This window comes from Camelus bactrianus, chromosome 5, assembly GCF_048773025.1.
Source record: "Camelus bactrianus isolate YW-2024 breed Bactrian camel chromosome 5, ASM4877302v1, whole genome shotgun sequence".
NCBI classification, from domain to species: domain Eukaryota; kingdom Metazoa; phylum Chordata; class Mammalia; order Artiodactyla; family Camelidae; genus Camelus; species Camelus bactrianus.
Genome location: NC_133543.1, coordinates 4,342,740 through 4,365,354, shown reverse-complemented (window position 1 = coordinate 4,365,354; position 22,615 = coordinate 4,342,740). Strand labels below are relative to the sequence as shown.

General features: G+C 39.7%; 1 protein-coding gene across 4 annotated transcripts in view; it reads left to right on the top strand.

Moving 5' to 3' along the window:
- The window catches only part of LOC141577672 (trafficking protein particle complex subunit 9-like), a 59,536-nt gene that overhangs the window by 16,849 nt on the left and 20,072 nt on the right, over positions 1-22,615 (top strand). For 2 of the 4 annotated variants that reach the window (XM_074363308.1, XM_074363310.1), the window contains exons 3-7: positions 5,331-5,516; positions 6,070-6,126; positions 6,276-6,483; positions 7,993-8,213; positions 14,279-14,478. The gene's annotated coding sequence lies outside the window, so the exon portion shown is untranslated. The remainder of the gene's footprint in view (positions 1-5,330; positions 5,517-6,069; positions 6,127-6,275; positions 6,484-7,992; positions 8,214-14,278; positions 14,479-22,615) is intronic. The other 2 variants (XM_074363307.1, XM_074363309.1) reach the window with 1 other exon arrangement.

Below are 22,615 nucleotides of genomic sequence, written 5' to 3'. Positions count from 1 at the left end.
GGTTTTTTTTTTTTTTTGAAATGCTTGTTTTATTGTGGTTTGAATGAATGTTTAAAATTTCTGGATTTTAATGTTTAGAACATACTGATTTATGAGAACCGTTAAAAACCTGATTGTTCTTTGGTCCTTGTTTTTGGGGAACCCTATTGAATTCTGTTGTCTGTTAAAGAGGGAAATGCTTCCTCTAGCCTGCAGATCATTAAGTGAATGGTTTGCAGTGTGCCTTTAAAATTATTTGAATGCATTGAGCATGTTTGTCCAGTGAATTCTGAATTAACTCATTCTATTGACTTTGCTTTTGTTCTGTGGCTTTTGCTCCTCTCCACAAGAATTTGAATTCTCTGTTGCATTTTGTATACGTGTTCTTAACAGGGGAAGAAATTTTGCATTTTTACAGAGGTGGCTTTTCCTATCCCCTCTGAATGCCTTCTATAATTGATACAATTGTAATCTGTTATTGCAGTGCATAATTCTTTCATAAACTATTTTTTGGCATAATCAGAAACAATGACAAAGAATGATAATAAAAAATATGAAAACCTTCCTTCCTTTGAAGAATAGAAATCAGTTGGTCAGGCTCACGCATGCTTTGTGCCTGACACACTTACTCTCATGTCATTGTGTATCATGATTCGGAGATGGAGTTGCTCCTGGTTTATAGATTTTTGTTTTAGCATTTGTGTTGAATTCTTTCTGCAGGCTGATGTTTCCTGTTGGTTTTGTGGAAAGAGTAGAAGGGAAACAAATACTTTGTTTTGTTTTCGGGAGGCCTGAGTTGATGAGAAAAATGTTGAGGGTGGGCTGAGGAAAAGAGTGACACTCCCTCTCCTCCCGGCTGAAATTGATAAACAAAGAAATCAATTAAGTGTATCGGTATTTGACCAATAGAAGTTAGAGAGCCCAAAATGACTAGATATGCCCAATGGAAATTACTGAATTCACCTGCAGAATTATGTGCTTTACCAAGTAGAAGCAACTTAGAGCAATCAGAAAAATCAGTAATATGATGAGATATAAAAGGAATATTATATCTTTTATTTCTGAAACTTTTCTACGTTAAGTTGTGTAGAGCTAAAATTAAGTTTCAAGCACCAGGAGTTAAGAGTGTGGGTTGTTCTGTAGGATCGTTATTCACGGATGTGCCTAGACCCTGCTAGAGTGGCTGAAGATGGCAGGAAAAGACCCAGAGGCAGAATTTGTCATCCTAGGGTGTCCTCAATAATGGTTCCATGTGGGAGCCCATGATTGGTTTAACAAATTGTAACACACTCCAGCCGCATGTGAACTTTAAGAAGAAAAATATATGCTTAGAAACTGCTTTGCAAGCAAGTGCCTGTACATCCTCACTCCAGTCTCCTTGCCTTAAAAAGCAGAGACAATGCTTTGCTTGCATATTTGAGCTTTTAGATTGCACTCTGCTGGTTGCAAAGCAAGGGCCGAGGCCCTCAGTTATAAACGCTGAGCTTGTGTGCTGTTAGATAGTCTATGATCCACAGAACAAAGACCTGGCTGGTCTGGTGGTCTGATTTGTAATTCACATGTCTAAAAATGGATCTTGTTCCCCTCACCACATGACTTCTCTAAAGATACACTAATCCTTTGTACTCATTGTGTATTCTACCATCTCTGCTTCATACAGTCTTTCCCGAAGTTCCTATTACTATCACACAACTGTTAATGAATTTTTCCTTTGATTATACACAATAAATAAGGGTGCAATTGAGAGGCTCGTGGAGTTGGCTCCCTACTCCCTCTCGATTTCTTCACTTTTTCCACAGAGACTTGAATAATCATTCCATGTCGGTAAGACTTCTGCCAGCCAACCCACAGTTCCAGGTGAGAAGGATGCAGGTTTATCTCTCCTACCCGATGGAGAGAGAGGAGAGAATTGAGATATGCTCCCCGATGGTCCCTTCATGTCCCACGGCCACTGCAATTCACCTGCAGCCTTCTGGCCTCTGCTCAGAGGGCCTATGTCCCTGGACAGACTGCAGCATTTTCTTCCCTTGTCAAAATTTCCTGTGCTTTTCAGAAGTTGGTCTCCGCTGCAATTCAACCCTGGCAGATGTGATGGTGGTCAGCGTGCTGGTGGGCAGTCCTTTGGGGACTCCCAGGAGACATGCTGATTCTCCTGAGCCTCTCAATCGGGGTTACAGAACAGTCGAGCACCGAAGGAAGCCCATTCACATGAGGTCAACAGATCATTTTATCACTTTCATTTTATTTTAAATTTTCAGTGGAGAAATTATTTGTAGCAAACTGTTCCAGATATTCGGCCGCCTGCTTTCCTCACCACCATTTCCTTGTTGGCTCTGGTGCTTGTTTTACAAACCAGGTTTCTTCTCTGGTCATTTTTAGCACCTGGGCTTGCCGAATCCTTGATCTGCATTTGAAGCAGAATGCTTCTTCCTGATGTGAAATTGATTTTCCTATTTCTGAATATTTCGTGTACACTCAGCAACTGTTTCAAGTGAAATGCTCTTGTCCAATTTCGGTTAACTCACATTTGCTGATCTCCTACTTTCATGCTGAGGGCAGTTTGTTCTTCCTCTAATAAAAGTTAGCAATTTGCATTTACTAGGGAAGGTACTGGGCCGAGGTGCTTTTTTTCTTACCAGTTTTAATACAATTCACCCATTTAAATATACAGTCGTTTTTACTCTATGCCCAGAATTGTGCATCCCATTTAATCTTAGAATATTTTCATTCCCCCAACAGGAAGCCCCGTATGCATAAGCAGTCATTCCCATCTTCCCCATCCTCCCCCAGCCCCAAGGAGCCACTCTTCTCTCTCTGTGGATTTGCCTGTGCTGGACATTTCATTTAAATCGAGTCACTTCATGTAAGTGGAACCGTCTATTGTGACTGACTTATTTCACACTGAGTAACGTTATCAAAATTTGTCCACGTTGTGGCCTGGGTCAGTACTCTATGCTTTGCTATTGCTGAATAATATTCCACTGTATGGCTGGGCCCCACTGTTTACCCATTCATCAGGTGATAGGCAATTGGGTTGTTTCTGCTTTTTGGCTGTGATGAGTAGTGTCGCCATGAACATTCCTGTAGGAGTTTTTATGTGGACATTTGTTTTCAGTTCTCTTACGTTTGTGCCCAGACAGCAGAGTTGCTGGGTCATTCAGAAACCAAATGTTCAACTCTCTGAGGACCTGCCAGGCTGTTTTCCAAAGTGGCCATGTTGTGTTACGTCCTCACCAGCAAGGGCTGATCGGTCCGCTTCCTCTGTGTCCTTATTACTGCTTGTTACACTTTTTTTTATTATACCCTATTGTAGTGAGTGTGAAGCGGTTTCTCCTAGTGGTTTTGACTTGATTTCCCTTACAGCTAATGATATTGAACATCGTTTCATTGTGCTTATTGGCCATTTGTATATTTTCCTTGAAAAATACCATTTCAGATCCTTTATTCACCTTTTAATTGAGTTGCCTTTTTATTGTTGAGTTGTTGGAGGTACTTTTTTTTTTATAGATACAAATTCCTTATCAGATAAATGATTAGAAAAAATTTTCTCCTGTGTGTTGTTTTTTCACTTACTGGATGGTGCCCTTTGAAGCAAAGTTTTAAATTTTGATGAACTCCAATTTATCTCTGTTTTCTTTGTTCCTTGTGCTTCTGGGGTATTATTTAAAATCTGAGGTATTTTATTTAAAATTTTATATATAAAATAACTTAATTCGTAGGACCGTTCTAGGAGATGGGTGCGGTTATTGTCCAGCGTGTATAGATAGAAGACTGAGATGCAGAAAATTTCTCTGAAATATCAGTTTCACAGCTACCCAGTGCCGTGGGAGTTCAGACACTCATGTTCGTCCCAAACATCTGTGATCCTCACCACCATGCTCCACTACTTCCTGGAATCGTTAATGAAAACGTCTTTCCTTTTTTGATTCCTTGTTAGTTTGTTTTCACATTGGGGACCTCATCTCCTCATTTTCCTTTCGGATATCAGTGTAGACTTATTTTAGGTCTCATGTAGGCAGAAGCATTTCTATCAGTTAACATCTTTATTACTCACTCTCCAGTGATGATTGTTGCTAGTTGACCTAATCAAGTCATGCTTAAGTCTTTCCTTCTCATGACACTAAAAACAGTCATGACTTACAGAATGCTAAAAGCAGAAAGTACTTGATTGATTTTATTTTGCTACCCAATCAAACCAATCAAATAAAAACCCGCTGTTGACACAGAATATAAGCCCTCCAGAATAGGGTCACTGTCTTCCTTGTGTTTCATTTATTTGGTCACAGTGTCTGCATAGTGCCTTGCTGTTCACCAGTTTTGTTAGGAAACGGTGCTCGTGAATCATTGTAAGGACAGAATTTTGACAACAGACTGTGTTGTTCATTTCACAAGGGAAAAGATAATATAGAAATACTGCTCAGATCTATTTTAAAATTAAGCTTGGAAATTTGAGAACAATTCAAGAAACCATACAAAGATTTTTCCTTAATTTTAGATCTATCTTAGACACATTATGGTTACATAGCAGAGTTACTTATCAAGTAGATTTGACAAGAGGAGTGTATTATTGATTTTTTGTTTTAGTTGAAATATTCTATCTGGGATAAATGAATCAGTGCCTATAAATGAACAAATATGTTTGTATTTCTATGCAACATGGGAGCAGACTTCATATGTTTCTATATAATATATATGACTGTGTGTTTTAATCTGTCTGTCAGTGTTTTTATAGTTTTTCAGCAATGTTGTAACATTAGAATTCTAAGAAATTCACTCCCGATACTACTGCAGTTTGTACTGTGTATCCTGTCTTATGTATGGGATTCCACTGTCCCCTAAGTGAGGAATTTCCTCTCCTATTGAGTTAAAAGCAGATTTAAAGGAACTGTGATTTCTAGGCGTTTGCTCTCCATGTGTTTGCACTTGGGTGTCAATCACAATTTTCCCTTTCTTGAGTTTTCATTGTTCAATTAGAATTTTTGAAAATAACTATTAATATGTTTCACTAGTCTCCGTAGAAACTTGATGTTTTTGTGCTTTTCAGTTTTCAATTTATGAAAATTGTAAATGCACACTTGTTTTTAAGTAGTCCTTTTTCACTAGATATTTGTTTACCTCTTTATAGTTAAAATAATTTTTTTTCCCAATGAATGAATCACTGTGCATGTTTTACAAGATACCTTGCTTTTTATTTTTCTTATTCTAACAGGTATATTCATTGTACAGAATTTTGAAAATAAGGATAAACCCAGTAATAACTTAAAAATGGCCTCTAATCTCACCTGGAGATACAGTTGTAAGGTTTGAAATTGAGAATTACAAATCCTCTCATGTTTTTCTTCTTTTTCAAGTACGTTTTGGTTACTGAGTCCCTCGAATTCCCATATGAATAGTAGCAGCAACTAGTCAGTTACTGCAGAGGAGCCCGCTGGGATTGTGATCGAGACCACGTTGAGTATACAGATCGCTCTGGGGAGCACTGCCATCCCAAGAGCGCTGTCATCTGATACAGGAATGTGCGTGGTGTGTCTGTCCAGGTATTTAGGTATTCTTTAATTTTTTTCAACAATGCGTAGAGTTTACATAGTATTATTTTACCTTATTTTTTTGCCTTTATACTGAGTACAATTGTGCAAGGTACCAGGATCAGAATTGTATTATAGCCCCGCCACTTGCTGCCACCATGTACGCTGCACTCTTGCTTTGCCCTGTGTAAAATCTTGCACAAAATAGGACCTAAGTAACTCTCTCTTGAATGAATGATTATATGATTGCTGGATGATGCTGGAGAGTCCTTGTGATGATGTCTTTTTCCCAGACTTTCCCCTCTTCTTAACTATGCCTTTTCTCTTCCTTTCCTCCAGCCTGGGTTTCAGCCTGCCTGTGGCATTGATTTTCCCTGAGTGTGGACTCTTCCTTTCACTAGTTCACGATAATGTTTCATGCGGGCTATGAAAACATGCTAGATGTCAAGAAATAGCAAATTCACTGCATGCTAGTATTTTTAGTCTGTGGTATTATATTATCCATTGAAATTAAATCAGGCTGACCCCCTGAACTCTCCCCTGAGCTCTTTTCTCCTTCCTACAGGTGATACTTCTCTGGTTGCTGTCTGTGCCCTTCCCCCAGACTTGGTTTTGGAGTTGAGTAAGTCACCATCAGTGGAGCTCTCTCTTTAAAGATGAAGAGAACATTTGCTCCTTCTCCCTGATTGGGGACTGGATGAGATGAGGTAACAGATAAAGAATGGAGCCCCATCTCATTCTGACCCCCGCTCTTTCCGTTCCTTTCTCCAGGGAAAAAGAGTACAATTCAAAAATATAAAGATTGTGAGCTAATGAGATAGACAAGACAACCGAACATTTGTTAAATATCCTTTCATGCCGGAAACAAATGTATTATACACACAAAAAGCACACAAATCACGGTAGTACTGCGGTTACAAACGTGGGTCCGAGTTCGAGTCCTGCTCTGGAGTGACCAGTCCTGTGAGATGGAGAACTGGTAGGTCGGCTTAGCCTCTCCCGGACTTGTTTTCTGTCCTGCAGAGATGGGGCTCGCTAGGCGTCCCTCTCCCGTAGAGGTGCTGTGGTGTGTAAATGGCGTGCGTGAGAAGCCCGAGCACAGCTGCTCATTCCTCGTAAGGGTAGGATAGCATCGCTTTTGCGGTGACAGATTTATGACCGTCCCGTGTAGACTCTCAGTGCTCCGAAGGGATGCCTTGTGGTTTGGAGATGGGATTCTCACTTCTGTAAATACCCAACGATTGTGTTATTGGGCCGTGCTGATTTGAATCTATTCTTTAGAAAGTACATATTATAGGTATATTTTTCAAGCATGCATGCTTTTTTCTTTTATTATTTATAGTTCTACCCTCTCATCTCTTTGTGTGACTTTTCATGGAATCCAGGAAACAGTCCTAAGCCACCTGCCTCTTCACACTTCTCCGTGGTGGTTTTCTTCCCTGACTAGGAGAGGGTTCTGCAAAGGAAATTTTCTTTGTTCCCCTTTTCTTGGAGTCACTCTGTCTCCCCAACTCTCACCTGTCCATCTGTCCATTTCTCTACCTACTGATTCTTCTGACTTGTTCCAAAAAGCATTTCAGGCAGCTTACAGAAGAACAGATACCAAATAAACAGGTGAGAAAATGGGGCCAAGTTCAGACAGTGAGGCTAGGAGGCGAGCCTGTGTGAGAGTTGCAGGCGTGAGACACACGCCTCAGCCCTGTGACTTATAAGATCGACAACAACAGTGTGCCTGAGGCTCCCAGCAGACACAGGGAAACAGGGTTTGTGGGAGATGCTCACTGGCTGTGAAATAAATAAGTGGCTGAGGAGAAGCCCAGCCTTTCCAGCTACTAAGGCTTAGGAGGATATTTTGAGTGTCTTCCAAAATCAGGGTATTGCATCTTTTCATTTTTCAGAGTTCTATGTATAGTTGGTTACATTCTATACCTGGAAATTTCTCCAAAACTGCTTCCCACGTGAGTCCCATGGCTCAGGAATGGGGTGGTTCTGCTCATTGACGGGTGTAGGCCAGAAACAGGAAATGACAGCCTCAAAGAAGGCTGGGATTTATCAGTTATGTTTTGTCAGTGCTGTAGATTTCAGAAAACGCTTTCACCGTTTCTCTCCATCTGAGGTGGCAGCGTGCTCTCTTAGCAGCATCAGGAGCTCAGGGCCACGGGATGGTGGGGGCTGACTGCACTGCTATCAAGACAGCTGTGCCAGTCACTGCAGGCGTGGTGATTTTACATAGTGCATTTCATGTTCTTTAATAGGTTTCAACAGGTAGTTAATTAACTGAGTTAATTAACATTTAAGAAATATGATGCTTTGTTGAAAAGACAGTTATAGGCAGAATATAAGTTGTGAACACTTTAAAAACGGTTTCATTACTGAAATTTTAGTAGGGAAGATTTAGTTTATCTTATTTACACCTCTCTTCAAAAGTAACAAAGAAACAAGACAGAAAAAGCAGAGGATGATTTCTGTTCTTCCTCTCGGCTTGCAGGTGCCCTCACCTCCAGTGGCATCCATCCAGACACCAGCACTGACACTGGCCGTGCTCAGAACTGCCTCAGACCTGAAGACACAACTGACAAATAGAAGGGGGCTACGCCCTGTGACAGCAGGTGCTCTCACTTTGTGGGTCCTTATGTAACTGCGAGGTGTTATTCAGGATCTCCCGTTCTACACTGTGTGACGCTGCTGCCGTGTCTCCTAGTTATTTCTGTAAGTACTCGTGTATTTTTTTCAATGTGTGGTACTAGACATCTAAAAATGCTTTTTTCAGATGAAAAATAATGTGTATTTAATATAATAATTCTGAAAAAAGGGACAAAAGGGTCTATCCTAGTCTCACTACTCAGAGATAATAATTAACACTTTAACATCTATTTTCTGTTCTTTTCATCAGTGTGTATTACGTCTGTCATAAAAACCAGCAATCACTCTCTGCCTTTTTACTGTGTGGAGACCTCCATTTTCCATTCGGCTTATTACACGTTTTTCTACAGTATTCTCTCTCCCCTGGCATGATCTTTAATGACCAGTATAGCATTCTGTCTTGTGGAGGCATCGTCCATTTTACTTCGGACTTAAATAAACTTTTAAATTCCAAGTATATTTAACTGAAATACTGAAAAGAGAACTGTGGTGGTACCGAAAGGCCCCTACATCCCTTCCCCTTTTTTTCCTGAGAGTAAAAACTGCTGACAATGTGGTGTATATATTTCATGACCTTTATGCCTGTCATATATATATACACATACATACATACATACATGTATATGAGAAATCTATGTATATGTGTGTGTATATATGCTTTATTGAAACATAAGGCCATACTATATGTTTTGTGCAGCTCGGTTTATTCACTGAGGTGTATATCATAGACCTCCTCCCACTCCAGACTCACCTGGTCCTTTCAGATAGAGTAGAGGGGTCTCCTGATGTGCAGTAAATTTGGTCTCTTGTGTAAGGACACCTTTGGTGGGAGAGTACTGTGGACAAGGCCTTGGACCACGCCAAAACGCCTGCCCCTTAGTGCCCACAGCTCGCTTTGATTTACCGCATCATTGTCTTGATGGTGGATACTTAAGTTTTCTCCATTTTCCACTGTCAGAAAGGGTGTTTGACTGGCGTCCTTCTTGTACAAACATTCCTGTGATCTTGTATGAGTATTCCTTTAGTTAAGGTTTTTGGAAATTTAGTCCCTGGATGTGACAATTACATACATCACAGGCTCCTTTCAAGTGACTCTAGAAATTCCTTCTCCTGCGGGGAATGAAAAGATGTAGAATAACTTATGTAACCAATTCTCTATCGCTGGATATGATTTCACTTCAGCTTTTCTTCCCACCATTGTAAACAGGGCTGTGTAAATGCTCTGATGAGTACATCTTTTTGAACTGATTTTTTTCTAAATGAAACGATTCCTAAAATGGAGTTCAGTCTGTGTACACACATTTTTCAGAGTTTACATATCCATTGACACGTCGTCCTCCAAAAAATCGCTCAGTTTGTTCTCTCAAAGATGGACACTACCTAGAATATTTTTTAAAAACATTTGCCAATATGATGAACAAAATTGCTTTTTCATTGTTTTAGTTTGCACTTGATGACCAGTGAGGTATTAAGCATTTTTCACTCATTAGCCATCTGACTTTTAAAAGGTGAATGATCCCTTTTGTCCTTTGCACACATTTAAGTGAGGGAGCTTCTTGTTGCTTTGTGACAGCTCTTTGTATGTTATGAACATTAACCCCTTGTCTTCATTAACATGTATCACAGAGCTTTTTCTTGTCATTTCTTGCCTTTCATTTTGTTCAGTAGGTTTATTTTTGTTGTGGCCGAAAATAATCTTAAGACAGTAAATGTCTTCTTTTTGGGTTTTATCCTTGATATTATTCTTAGAAATACTTTCTTAGAATGGTATATATCTCCTCTATAGGATTTTTTAATCTCTATGATGGAGATGATAATACTACTTGTTATAGTGAGGAGAAGTTGAATTACTATGAGCAAAGTGTTGTATTTGCTGTTATTAGTACTTTCTAATATTTACATCACTATCTGTAATTTTTCTTGTGGTCATTATGACTGGAATAGAATTTGTTTTTTCCAGGTGATTCTCTGATTGTCCCAAGACAATTATTGAATTCATACTTTGCTCTTTGATTTGAAATACCACCTGTACAAAATATTTATGTACACTAGAGTCTCTTTTTGAGCTCATGGTTTATTTCTGTCAGTCTTACTTTCTTACTCCAGTGCTATATCTTACTTATTGTAAAAATTTATTTAATATCTGACAGTGCGATTTTTTTTATTCTTTTTTTCATCCCCAATTTTCTTGTCCAGTATTATGACTTTATTATTCCTGAAGAGTTCCAAAATATTTTGTTCAAGTTAAAAAAAACAGATAAGAGCTGTCATGGGATTTTTTAGTAAGTTTTGAATTATCTTTAGGAGAACGTTCATCTTTACAAAACTGCTTTCCTCCATACAATATGTTGATGTCTCTGCATTCACACTTCTTACTTTACCCCTCAGTACAGTCCTGTGTTTCTCCATGTACAACATGGGCATTGTTTTTGAGTTTATTCCAGATTATTGTTGATGTTTTTGTTAATTTTGTAAGTGAGAAATTTTTGCTATTATATTTTTTAACTGTTAAAACTGACACCTAGGAAGGCAGATTCAATTTGTAAATACTCACTTTGTAACTTGTCATTTAAAATTGTAAGTATTAAGTACTTGTTACAGAATACTTTCTTTTCTGTTTTTAAAAATTTGTTTCCAAGATTCTCAAAATGGTCATAGCTAAGTAGTATAGGTAGGGAGACAGATGGAGAGAGGTAGTGTGGCTCATGTACAAACTGTGAGCACTTTCATGGCTGCCTTTATGCTGGAAAAGCCACTGAAGAGCCCAGGTAAGACCAGGGGTGTCTTTGTACGCACTTGAAAGCCAGCTTTCCTGCCTGTATGGAGAAGCCTGGTTAGTGAGGCAGGTATATGATCAAGGTCGAATGGAGGTTATTGGCTGCACAGAGCACTGTGTCTGTGAGAACAGGTGACCATCGCCATGGGAAATGCTTGGTGCCAGGAACAATGCAGGGAGCTGGGAAGCCTGTCTGTTAAGGATTTTCCAGCCCTGGGAGTGGGAAGGTCAGACTCTCCATTCAGATCTGAGTTTGAATTCATCCTCTTTAGTTTACTGGTCCTCTGACTTTTCTCAAGTTATACATCCTCTTTGAACTCCTGTTTTCTTGTCTCTCAAAACAGGAGAATTACGGCCTGCTGCTAGTGTTTGATCAGGGTAAATAATTTGTGTCTATAAGATGCCATGTACAGTCACAATCTCAGTGAGAATGGGCTGTCGCCTCTTCTTCTGCAACTCAGTGCTTGACGAGACATAGGGGAAAGCCAGTCCCTAATTTGTGTGTGATGCAAGTAGGAACAAAATTAAAGTCTTGCCTTTCCCTAGTAGTATTCTTACTCCATTGCTTCATTTACTTCTTTCCTCCATTCCTTTCCCCTTTCCCCTCCTCCATCAAAAGATCCTGGGACTCTCTCAGAACACTAGATTCAAGTTACTTTAAAGGTTGGCTCATCCTCATGAAATGACAGTAACATAAAAAAAATCTGTACACATCCCAGAATGCATTGTATTTGATTTACACACACACACGCTTGCACACAAACACACACACAATCAGGCTACCTCCGAATTGCAGAGGGAGAAGGAACACTTTTTCTGAGTTTTCATTCACTGAGCGTGAGAACAAAGTCTCTTACGCAGACTTTCACCAGCCTTCGTGCATGGTGTTTTTAATTGGATTTCTTCTTTTTGGCCATAGATATAGTATCCTAATAGAAGAGAGAAAGTGAAGACATAGACATTCTGCTGAGATATTGGTGTCATCATATTTGAGTTGGAAAGGGCTTAAGACAGCATAGAGTCGTAACTTTTTATGAGTGAGAATCCATGGTGGTGTAACTTGGACAAGAACCTGGGTCTTCTGCCATCTTGTCCATGTGGGTGAAGAGGCAACTGGGTGGGGGATGGCAGGGATCTTTCTTGCTTGAGTTCCATGGTCTTGCTAGTTTTCATTGCTCAGCTGCCTTTAGTTTATGTCCATGAGGCCTCTCATGGGAAGGTCACTCTTTCCTGATAGATTGTTTCTTATCAGCAAAAAGCTCTGGATCCACTCATATTTCCCAGAGTTTTCTGCTGACCTGCTGACACTTTATATAAATGAGACCTAAGAAACTACTGAATATAAAATCCTTATTGTTATCGTTTGCCCTCGAGTTCCATAGGAATGGGGTGTTGTCTCAGACTGTCTAAAGCTAGTTCTGAACAAAGATAGGGTGATAGGCTGTGCTGCTGGACCTCCACAGTCGAAGGGGATTTCCACCTTAGTTTTTAGAATCAGGCAGATGAGTTCAAATCTTGCCTTTACCAGTAATTATCTTTGTGACTTGGGGGAGAAACTGTACTTTTTTGTGTCCAATTTTCTTTGCTTGTAAATAAGTTCAGTATTTATTTTAAGGTTTCTGTTTTAGAATTGAATGAGCTAATTCCCTCATTTATACCTAAAATAGTGATCGCGTGGTTCTATGCTGGTGTCTTGGAGGTTGATTACTTTGGGACTCGGCAGTGAGAATGGGGGTGGTGGACCCCTGGATAATAGAGCTTATATTCCAGAATATGCTTGTAAAAGACTGGATGTGCAGTGAATTTTTAGTAAATATCCACTCCTTTCCTACTCTGCATTGATTGTGTATATATCTTTATACTAATATATGTACAATTTTTATTGCAATTTAAATATCTTTGTAGTATTTTCAATATGTAGCTATAAAAAATAGGTGAAATAAAATGATTTGACTTTTATTTTCTTTTCAATAAGCAAAACAAAATAAAATAGAAAGAAAAAAGTTTTGAAGGAGTAGAAATAATTTTATTGCCATGGAATCAATTCCATATAATAGGTTTTTTGGTCGTGTTGTTATACAGCATATAAAATTGATTGGTTGTGACATACTGGAAATGAGGAAACAGTGGAGACATACTACCTCTAATGCAGTCATTTATTTACCAAGTCCAAACTCGTTCTGCTTGCTGCATGACAGGCCAATAAATCGGGAGATGAGCTTTTGGAGTAAGGAGTAGTGACTTTATTTGAAAAGCTGGCAGACTCAGAAGATGGCATACTGATATCCAGGAGAACTCTCTTCCCCAAGTCAGAATTCAGTCTCCTTTTATACTAAAAAGTGGTGGGGGTGTGGTTGGTTGTTGCAAACTTCTTGCTGTACGAATTTATTTCCTTGGAATCCTTTGTTCTTGCAGCTGTCCATGTGGGTCAAATCATGGCGCCCCTGTAAAACCTCAAAAAAAACAAAGGTTATTCTTTATTTTGCAACTTGCCATCTCTACATAAGTGTAGAAGAGCTAACATCCTTAAAGATCAGAGCCCGGAGAATAGGCCCTCCTGGATATTTCAGGCTAAAGGCAACTTTCTTTTACAAAAGGTCCAGAGATAACAAGTCTTAGCCTAGAAAACAGGGTACAGGTTTAAAGCCAAACGAACACATCTAACATGGAGTCAAATTTGTTCTTTTCTATTACAATTTCTTTTTCCACCTCATAGATAATTTTAGTAAGAAACATGAGCAATTTTTTACTTTTGCTCCTTAATAACTGATAAGTGGCCCAACTACAGTTTTGTGAACAGGGATGCTGTGCGGGCATAGGGGTCACAGCAAACTCTTGTTGGGGGTGGTCGACCCTGCAACATGTCTGATGCCCTGTGAGTGTTGGTGAGGGTCCCCCTAACCAGGGGCTCTCTTCAGGAACCACCATGTGGGCATTGACCTCTGGAGACTAATTTTTCAGCTGTAGGAAATTTTTTTAGATGCTGTGATGAAAAAATCACTCCAGCTGAGGATAATCAGGGAATAAAGGAAGGGGAAAAGGGCTTGGAGTAGTGTATAAGAGAAGGACAGAATATCAGGGAGCCTGGGGGCTTGGGTGCGGGGCCCCGGGAGAGAGAGTAGCAGAGGTGGGGAGGGGCCCGGCTCCAGAACCAGCTCCTGCACATTTCCCTGCACCCAAGCCACACAGCTTTTAATTGGGCCCAAGACTCTTTCCTGTCTGGATGTCACCCTGGGCAGAAAGTTGAGAATCGAAGGTAAGGGGTGGGCAGCACTCACTAGGGGGTCACTGAGGACTTTGGTCAAGTCCACAGTGCCTTTTCTAGTCATGTGTCTTCACCTGTTCTTTATCTCAGGATCTGAGAAGCAGGAGCAAGGAACTCAGGGAGAGATCCAGGAAGACATCTGACTCTGTTAAGAGACGACAGTCACAGCGACACGGGGAGCGAGGACACTTGCAGCAAAGTAAAATGACTTCACAAATATTGCATCAGAGCTGCAGGTGTGAGAGAGCCTAAGCCTGTCTCAGAGTGCAGGGGACAAGAGGAAAGGAATGGTAAAATTAACACTGACAATTGAAATTTTGTTAAATAGCCTGCTAATATAAATTTTGTCAGATGAATTTATGCAGGTGTAATTCTATGATCATTTATAGGTACACACAACCCCACCAGCCCCTCTTTCTCCCATCGGGGATGGGCTTTCTCAAGCACAGTGCCCCTCCTGGTTGAGTGGGCCCCGCTGCGGGTCCTCGCCTGGGGCCAGGATGCTGCAGGGCACTGAGTCCCCGAGGCACGCCCTGGGAGACACGACAGGAACATCTCTGCTCATAACTGAGAGCCTCCGTTTCCCCCTGCAGTGTAAGAATGCCGGTGACTCAGTTAGAAGCATGCATCCAACCCGTCCTTCCGTGTCATCACCATCTAGAATCGGTGCCTGAATCTTCTGAATTTCTCCAGAATGTGGTTTAAAATCACCTTCGACAATTGAGTGTGTGTCCTCTTACAAGTGGAGGAATTGCTGCCGTTTCCCTGGAACTTACTCACCACTAGTCCATCTGATTTTTCTGTGCTAGGATTCAGTATGGCATGCTAAAAATTCTGCATTCAGATCTTGAAACACTGATAAAGAGGATTATTTATTTTATTTCTTTATATGATAGTGTTTTACTTTCAAAATTCAGAGTTTTCGGTTCTTTCAAAAATTTTTTGGGGGGTTGGAGAAACAACTTTGCTCTTACCATCTCTGTGACCTGTTGCTTTGTGCCTCTCACCTGTCTTCTGTCACTTGTGAGGTGGTTCCATTTGTGACCCTGTCAGGGTTGTTCATGTTATAAAACATATAGTCTGTTAAAGTACAGTCCCTTTTACTCCGAAGACATTCCACAAATACTCCTTAAATCTGGGTGTGGTTTTAAGAAGACGGAATCATTAGAACATGTACTTGCAGGTTGCTAGTGCAAAATCCCCAAATCAATAGTCTAGCTTAACATCTAAAATCTTTCTAATCTACCTTGGATTTGTATGGATAAGTGAAGCAGTTTGCTAAGAACTCAAGACCAGGGTTAGAATACAGGCTGGTGTAGCTCAGCAGGTCCTCCCAAGCTGATGCTCTGCCAGAGGGCGGGTCCTAGGGGATAGGGCGTGTCCTCCCCTCCCTGAGCTGACAATTTGATGGCAAAGATCTTTACCAGGTGAAGAACTGGGAGTTTCTTCTAAGAAGAGTGGGTTTGAAAAGAGTCCTAAAACCGCGGAAGTGACACAATCCCTTTTGTCTCAAGTACGTGAGAGCGGCTGTGGGGACACTTGGGAGACTCGTAAGTCCAGGTGTGCAGTGTTGGTGGCTTCCACTTGAGCGGTGGGACGGTCAGTGGGTAAAAGCGAACAAATTGAAGGCATGTTTAGATGGTAAAAATGAAAGGATGAATGCTATCTGTGAAGGTAGGATGGAGTAAGGCCCAGGATTCTGGGTGGATTAATAAGGTAAGTGATGGTCCTGCTGTGCTCTGAGGAGGGAAAGCTGCAGAGGGAGCTCTGGGGGAAAACTGATGAGTTCTGCTGTGGGTGAAGTGAAAGGCTGTTAGATGTGTGGACTGGGAGATTTGGTGAGAGCAGGTACTGAGTAGGAGGAGGTGAGAGATACCTTCAAATCACTTTGTCTTGTGAACTTACAAATAAGTATGAGTAATGACACACAACACCTCTATATTCTGGATTAAAACCCAGTAACATTTTTCTATATTGACTGCAGAGCTTCTTAATTATTTTTTAATAGAAATAAAAAAATAGAAACAAAATAGTGGAGTTAATGAACATCTTAGAGTTGATGTGTGTCCTTGTATGTATTTTGATGCCTCATCTGTTTATAACCATAATCTACAAAAAGTTAGCTTGCTTAGCATAAGAGTTAAACAAAGGGAAGTGAAACACACTGTTGGGGGTTTAGGCTGATCACCTTGGGCAAACTATGTCGCCTCTCTGTCCCTTAGTTGCTTCTTCTGTGACTGCCTCCAGGCCCCTCATCACAGCTGATTTCCTAGACTAGATTTTGGGAGGGAGGCTGCTGAAGGGGCTAAGAAATGGTAACTGCTTGGGATACTGAAGAGAGAGACAAAAACAGATTAAAGCCGAGAAACTGAGTACAAATACCCTCAAAAAAGGAAAAAAAAATCACACAGTGTTTTGAGCCACTTAGCGTAAGGGAAACAAAATCACGTGGACCCAATTTTCTTGAGCATATGAGTATAGTGGGTGGGAAGGTATCATCAGAAAAGTGTTGAGAAAAGGCCTTTTGGTTTCCCTTGACGTTTGCAGTAAGGATGGGAGCAGAAGCGAAAACCCCCTGTTCACTGTGGAAGGTGCTCTTTTTTGCAAAACTGACCAAAGGTTGGAGACCAGTCATCAGCGGTGCTGGCAAATGAAGAGACTTCTGGATTGGGTGTGGCACTTGCTGTGACTTCCAGGTGGCCTGCTGGCTGGGGGCTGTGAGGTGGGCAGTAGGTTTGCAGGGTGACCAGGGCATAATTCCTGGCTCTGAGGCTGCTGGTCTGACTAGCAGACCTGAGCACCCGCAGACCTAATGGGGCAGCTCAGGATGTGGCCTAGGACACCTGCCGTTCTGAGGGCAAGAAGAGGGCTCCCATGAGGGGGTGTCCCTGAGGAGAGTGGAAAAGTCCTCCTGCAGGGGAAGAAGTGCCTCTGAGCAGGGGGAAGGATGCACAGGCAAGACCAGCCTGAGCATGGAGGTTTTGGGAAGCCGGAAGTCATAAAGTGGCCCAAGCAGCCTTGTTCCTGCGAGATTGGAAGGAAAAGATGCTGAAAAGGCAGGCTAGGGTCAGACCGTGTTGTGGGTTATGAGTGACAGTAAAGGACTGGTCAGGCAGGCATGAGAGAACCCTGTGGGCCTCCCAGCTGGGGCATCACGCCAGAGGGAGGAGCAGATGTATGGACTTTGCCACTTATTAGCTGTGTGACTTTGAGCAATATCACCCCACTTCTCTCTATATATATCTTCATCTGTAGAGTGACACAGCTCGTGTCATCAGAAGGCTTAGTTTAGCTCTGATCCTTTTGTCCAGTCTTGTCAGTGCTGCCCTGCAAGGTTCTGCAGCGGCTGCTGTTACCCTGAGATGAGAGGGCATAGAGGGACATTGTAATTCCCGAGGGCAGGAAGGGGTTGCATTAAAAGCAGACATGTAGCCGCCTGCAGCTGCAGGCCTGCAGGCAGTTTGGTTGATGGTCCTGGAGAGGACTTTGGAGGCCTTAACATCATCTTAAAACTTGTTTTCCCTTGGGGACCGGATTTACCTTTGCAGATTAATGTTGAAGATTTGGGCTTCTGGCAAAGCTGTTTTCAGAGATGAGTATATACATAACATATAGTATAAAATAAAATGCTTTTATTTAATCTGTGGGACTTTGTAGCTGTTTGGAGCAGTTCTGTTGGCCTGGTCTCCACGGAGGACACTAGGGGTCAGCAGAGCGTGCGGGAGGGCAGGCCGACCGCTGTGCTTCTGCAGGGGGTTCTCCCCAGCATGGAGCTCTGTTAAGTTGAATCTTCTCTGAGTTTGGTTGCCAAGCGTGCAGACAGCAAATTAATGAGTTCTGGTGGGATTGTATAATGACAGGAAGAAAGAGGAAACCGTAGTTTTTCGGGACTAGTACATGCTTTTGGTTCCTGATTCAGTGTGTTCCATTACAGAATTGATGAGTTGTGTCTATTCTGGGACTTCGTTGAAATAATCGTTCAGCCTAAAATTTAAGAGTTATGTTTTATTTGGCGGGAGGGCTCGAGCCTGGATGACAGCCTCTCAGATCTCTCTGAGAGACTGCTCCCAAGAGGTAGGGGAGGATCTTGGATAAATAGGAGCTTTACAACAAAGACCAGGTCCTTGGAACAATAAAAGATTGCTTGTTATCTAAAGAAAGCCAGATATCTCAATTTCAAATATTTAGTGCTTTTCTATGTATGGGATGAAGCAAACATATGGGTTATTGAATTCATTCCTTTGGCAAGCACCTAGCTATCTAGGGACAGTATCCTGTCCTTTCTTATTCTGAGTCTGCTCAGAGGGCACCACTGTGAGTGGCTGAAAGGCTGGGTTTCAGGCATATCCTCGCTGGGGTGTGGCAGCAGCTGCTGAGGGCTTGATCTCAGCACTCTTTGTTTACTGACATGGTTGCAGTATTTTCACTCACATTGTAGTATTTTCATTCACAGTGCTCCCCCTTGGTCCTAAATTCGACCTATATTTTGAGAGACATTTCATGACCAATTTTGTCCCACGGTGCTAGGATGGCTCATTCCTATTTCAGGTGAAGAATTTTCTGAGCTGCCATTCAAGGTGTTAGGTTTTTTATCAGGCCCTGTTGATACTAAAACTTCTCTGGATCGCCTGTCTTACTAGTCTATTATGATCCAGGAAATTTTTGCCCTTCGTTGCTCATTCCCATACCTAGAATCACACTATTACATTTATTTTATGCAGGGTTAAAAATTTTATCTATTTCTTCAAGATGTTTATCCATCATCAATCTTGTAGGCCTAGTTACACGTTGGGAAATGTAACAGACAACAATTTTATAAAATAGAGAGCATATAACTAATATAGCTATTAACGTTATAAAGTCACGAGTAAGAATTTAATAGTAGAGAATTTGTATTTTTGGGTTAAAATTTTGCTTGTATTTCTGATTGAGTTTGAGTGATCTTATGAGAAAGTTCATATTTATGGTCAGGCTCCGAGCAGGTATTAATTGGCCAGGTGAGTTCTCCCACGTTGTAAGATCAACAGTGGCCTAAACAGAACTATAAATTATTTTTAGAATAACGTTTCTGAGGGCTATCTAGTTAGAGCCTTGGAGTAGGGAAACCCACCAAGGTAACACAGAAGTACTAGACATAGGTAATTTACCATAAACTTAACAATTGGAGTAGTTCATAATCAAAGGTAGGAGAAATTGTCAAAGTAATTGGTATACAAGCCTGGTCCGTTGTCTTGGGTCAGCTGTCGAGCTCAGATGTCGTCTTCTTCTCATCCTGGCCTGGTAGCTTTTTCACCATTTTGGCATTGTTTTCAGGTGAGCAGTGCTCTATAGGTCAGTGCACTGAAGGGGCTGTTTCTGATAGGAAATGAATCCGAAATTCCGTTTCCTTCAGCTTTTGTGTGTATGGTCTAGTTAAGAGTACTTGATAAAAGGTCTTTCCATTCAGGTTGGAGACAGTTCTTTAAGTCATGCATGTTCCAGTATGTATAATCCCCTGGCTTAGGTCATGGAGCATTGGAAATTTACACAAGAATAGATTACTGAGCTTCAGGAACAAACCTAGAGTATCCTTTTCATAATTAAATTAAACTGTACAGCAATATGACATAAAAGCAAGGAATGATCTGGGAAGTGTCTTAGTAAATATAGACCTCAATTAACAAAACTATAACTTAATATCCAGTAAAATATAATATTTTTCTCTCTAAAATTACCCTCATTTTTCTCAAATAAAGCCAAATCAAGATTAATTTCTTTACAAGTCAAGTCTGATTATTTGATCATATAGGCTTTTTTTAAATTGGCTGTGTTGGAACTTTTAATAAGGAGTCTCAGGGTAGAATGTTAATAAGATTTGCTAAGGCCTGGAAAGCCATGTCAATGGCTTGTCATTGATTTCTGCCTTACAGATTTAGGTAAATTCTTTTCTCTTTAAAATTCTTAAAATACCTTTAGATTCTTATATCTGTTAGGAGATGATCTTCCTCATTTGTCTGATAGAGCCATTGGGGACCTAAGTGTTTTTAGTCTCTTGAAGGATCAGATAGAGAGAAAAGATAACTGTTTCAAGTCTGCTTACATTGGTATAATTTATCAAATTTCTGTGATTTATAACCAGCTTAAAAGGAAGAGTTTATGTCTGGGAAACAGGTTCAAAGCCAGTAGTAGTTCAAACAACATCAAAAATTATAACCATATTCATCAGTTTACTTAGTCCCACATAACTAATTCTTTTAATCAGAGTTTTCATTAGATTTTTAAAATTTCTTACCCAGTTTAGTTCAGTGCTATCGTTTGAAATTTATTAGAAATCAGTAAATCTCCTTGAAGAGAAAGCATTTTCAAAATCATTAGATGAAAACAATTAAAAGTCTATAAAAGACAAAGATTTAAAAGCATGCTTAAACACCATTACAGTATAATCGATAAAGAAACCTGGTCACTATACCCAGAATTATCACTGGTAACATTTCAGATATACCAGAATTTTAGGAAGACCATATAATTTCTAGAATATCTATATTAATAATATTTTCCCATACAATATAACCTTAGAAGATTTATTATTCATTTGACAATATCATGTTATTTAACATGCCAAATGAAACTTACTGTTTTAAAATCTCTCTTTGGGATGTTTCAGGGGCCATCTGTAACTTCCCAAACTTAACTGGAGATTAAAAGAACTTTAATTAGAAATTGATATCTGGGGATCTTTTTAAAAGATTTCAGAACACTTGGTCAGATAAACATATAGGTCACTGTAAAGCAGTACTTATTCATTAACAAGAAAATACGTCAAAGGTAAAGGCAGAACAGATCAGTTAAGTGGTATAAGAAGGTTTACAATCTGTTGCTGAAGGTGGATTAACATTTCAAGAAAAATGTTTCCTCTTAACAGCGAGAAAACCAAATCTAGTCTTGTACCAACTTACTTCTAAGATTCATTTACTTTGCCCAAGTTGATTCTAAATTTAGCCAATTCCGACAACGTACGAAACTCTTTCCTCAGGGTACCTCTTCCACAAGCCTTCCACAGCTTTCTATTCTCATATTAGTGTGTCCCTTATTTTCTCTTCCATTCAGAAATAACCAGCTTCAGGACAAAGTCACTATTTTTCATTAACAAAATATAATTCCATTCTTATATCTTCCTTTACACATTTATCTTACTTTCCTAGGATACTGAGATCATTCCCTTAAAAATAGAGTCTATTTCAGGGTGGCACCAACCATTTATTAATATATCTAAACACCTTTAGTTTCTCTGTAAGAGTAAGTTAAATGTTAAGTAATTCATATTTCAATCTTATTTTATCTGAAAATGGCATAGCTATTAAATAAAATCCTATCATTTAACTTAATTTAGCACAACTCTAGAATTTAAAAATACCAAACATTTAGAGATTATGTTAAGCATACATTTTAAAAATATATTTTAAAAATTTACCCAAAGCTCTCATCTCATTTGCATTTAATTTACTTAAAATTTTACCACACCACATTACTGTTATTTTTTTCTTGACAAATCTTCACCAGATATAACAGAATCTTATTTGACTTTCATTAAACCTAGGTACAGTAAAGGTATTATATTTAATATTGATGACTTTAAAGATGTCTATATTAATTAGAACATACTTAAACTAAACAATATCAAATATTAATATTGAATTTTTCCAGTTCACGTGATGCTTAAAGTCAATTTGTTCAGTTTTTATTTTAAACATACTTAATTTATAAGCTCTTATTTTTTACGTCAATTAAGCAGAGCTCTTTGACTTTGATTTATTTTTTAGCTGTATAAATATCTCACATCTGTAATGTGTACGCAGGTTTATATACAGACAAAAGCTAGAGATCTCATAGCTTCACTTTAAAAGTTACTTATAAGATAGGTATAATAATAGTTCTAGTAAGCTGAATTTGCTTGCTCAAATCACTAAGGCTTACTATTTATGAAACAGATATTTAAAATTTCTTGACAAAGTCTGAAGGACCCGTCAGAGTTCTGAGTTCTAAAATGCCAAAAATTTCTTGGCCCTAAGTTTTATCACATTGAGCTAATTAGGCTCAGTCCTAGGTCACTGTTTCTGTATTTACATTTCTGGTCTGCAAGACAAAGACACAAGCTTCCAGTTCCCCAGAGAACTGCTCTGTCACCCAGACCCAATTGTATCTCCTTAATTGGCATTTTTTTATCAATCAGGAGAGCTGTAAACAAAGAATTCAATGTTTTAAAACTTTAAGGTTTACTTTATCATGTCTTCCAAAGCTTGCATAAGGTATTTAGTGAGGTCTCTTTTCCTTGAGTTATAAGTTAAACCCAGGGTAAACCTCTTATTATATTTTTTTTTATTAGCCACTGTATATTAGTTTTTAGTTCTACGTTATAATGGATGGCTCATGTAACTCTATTGGTTTCCT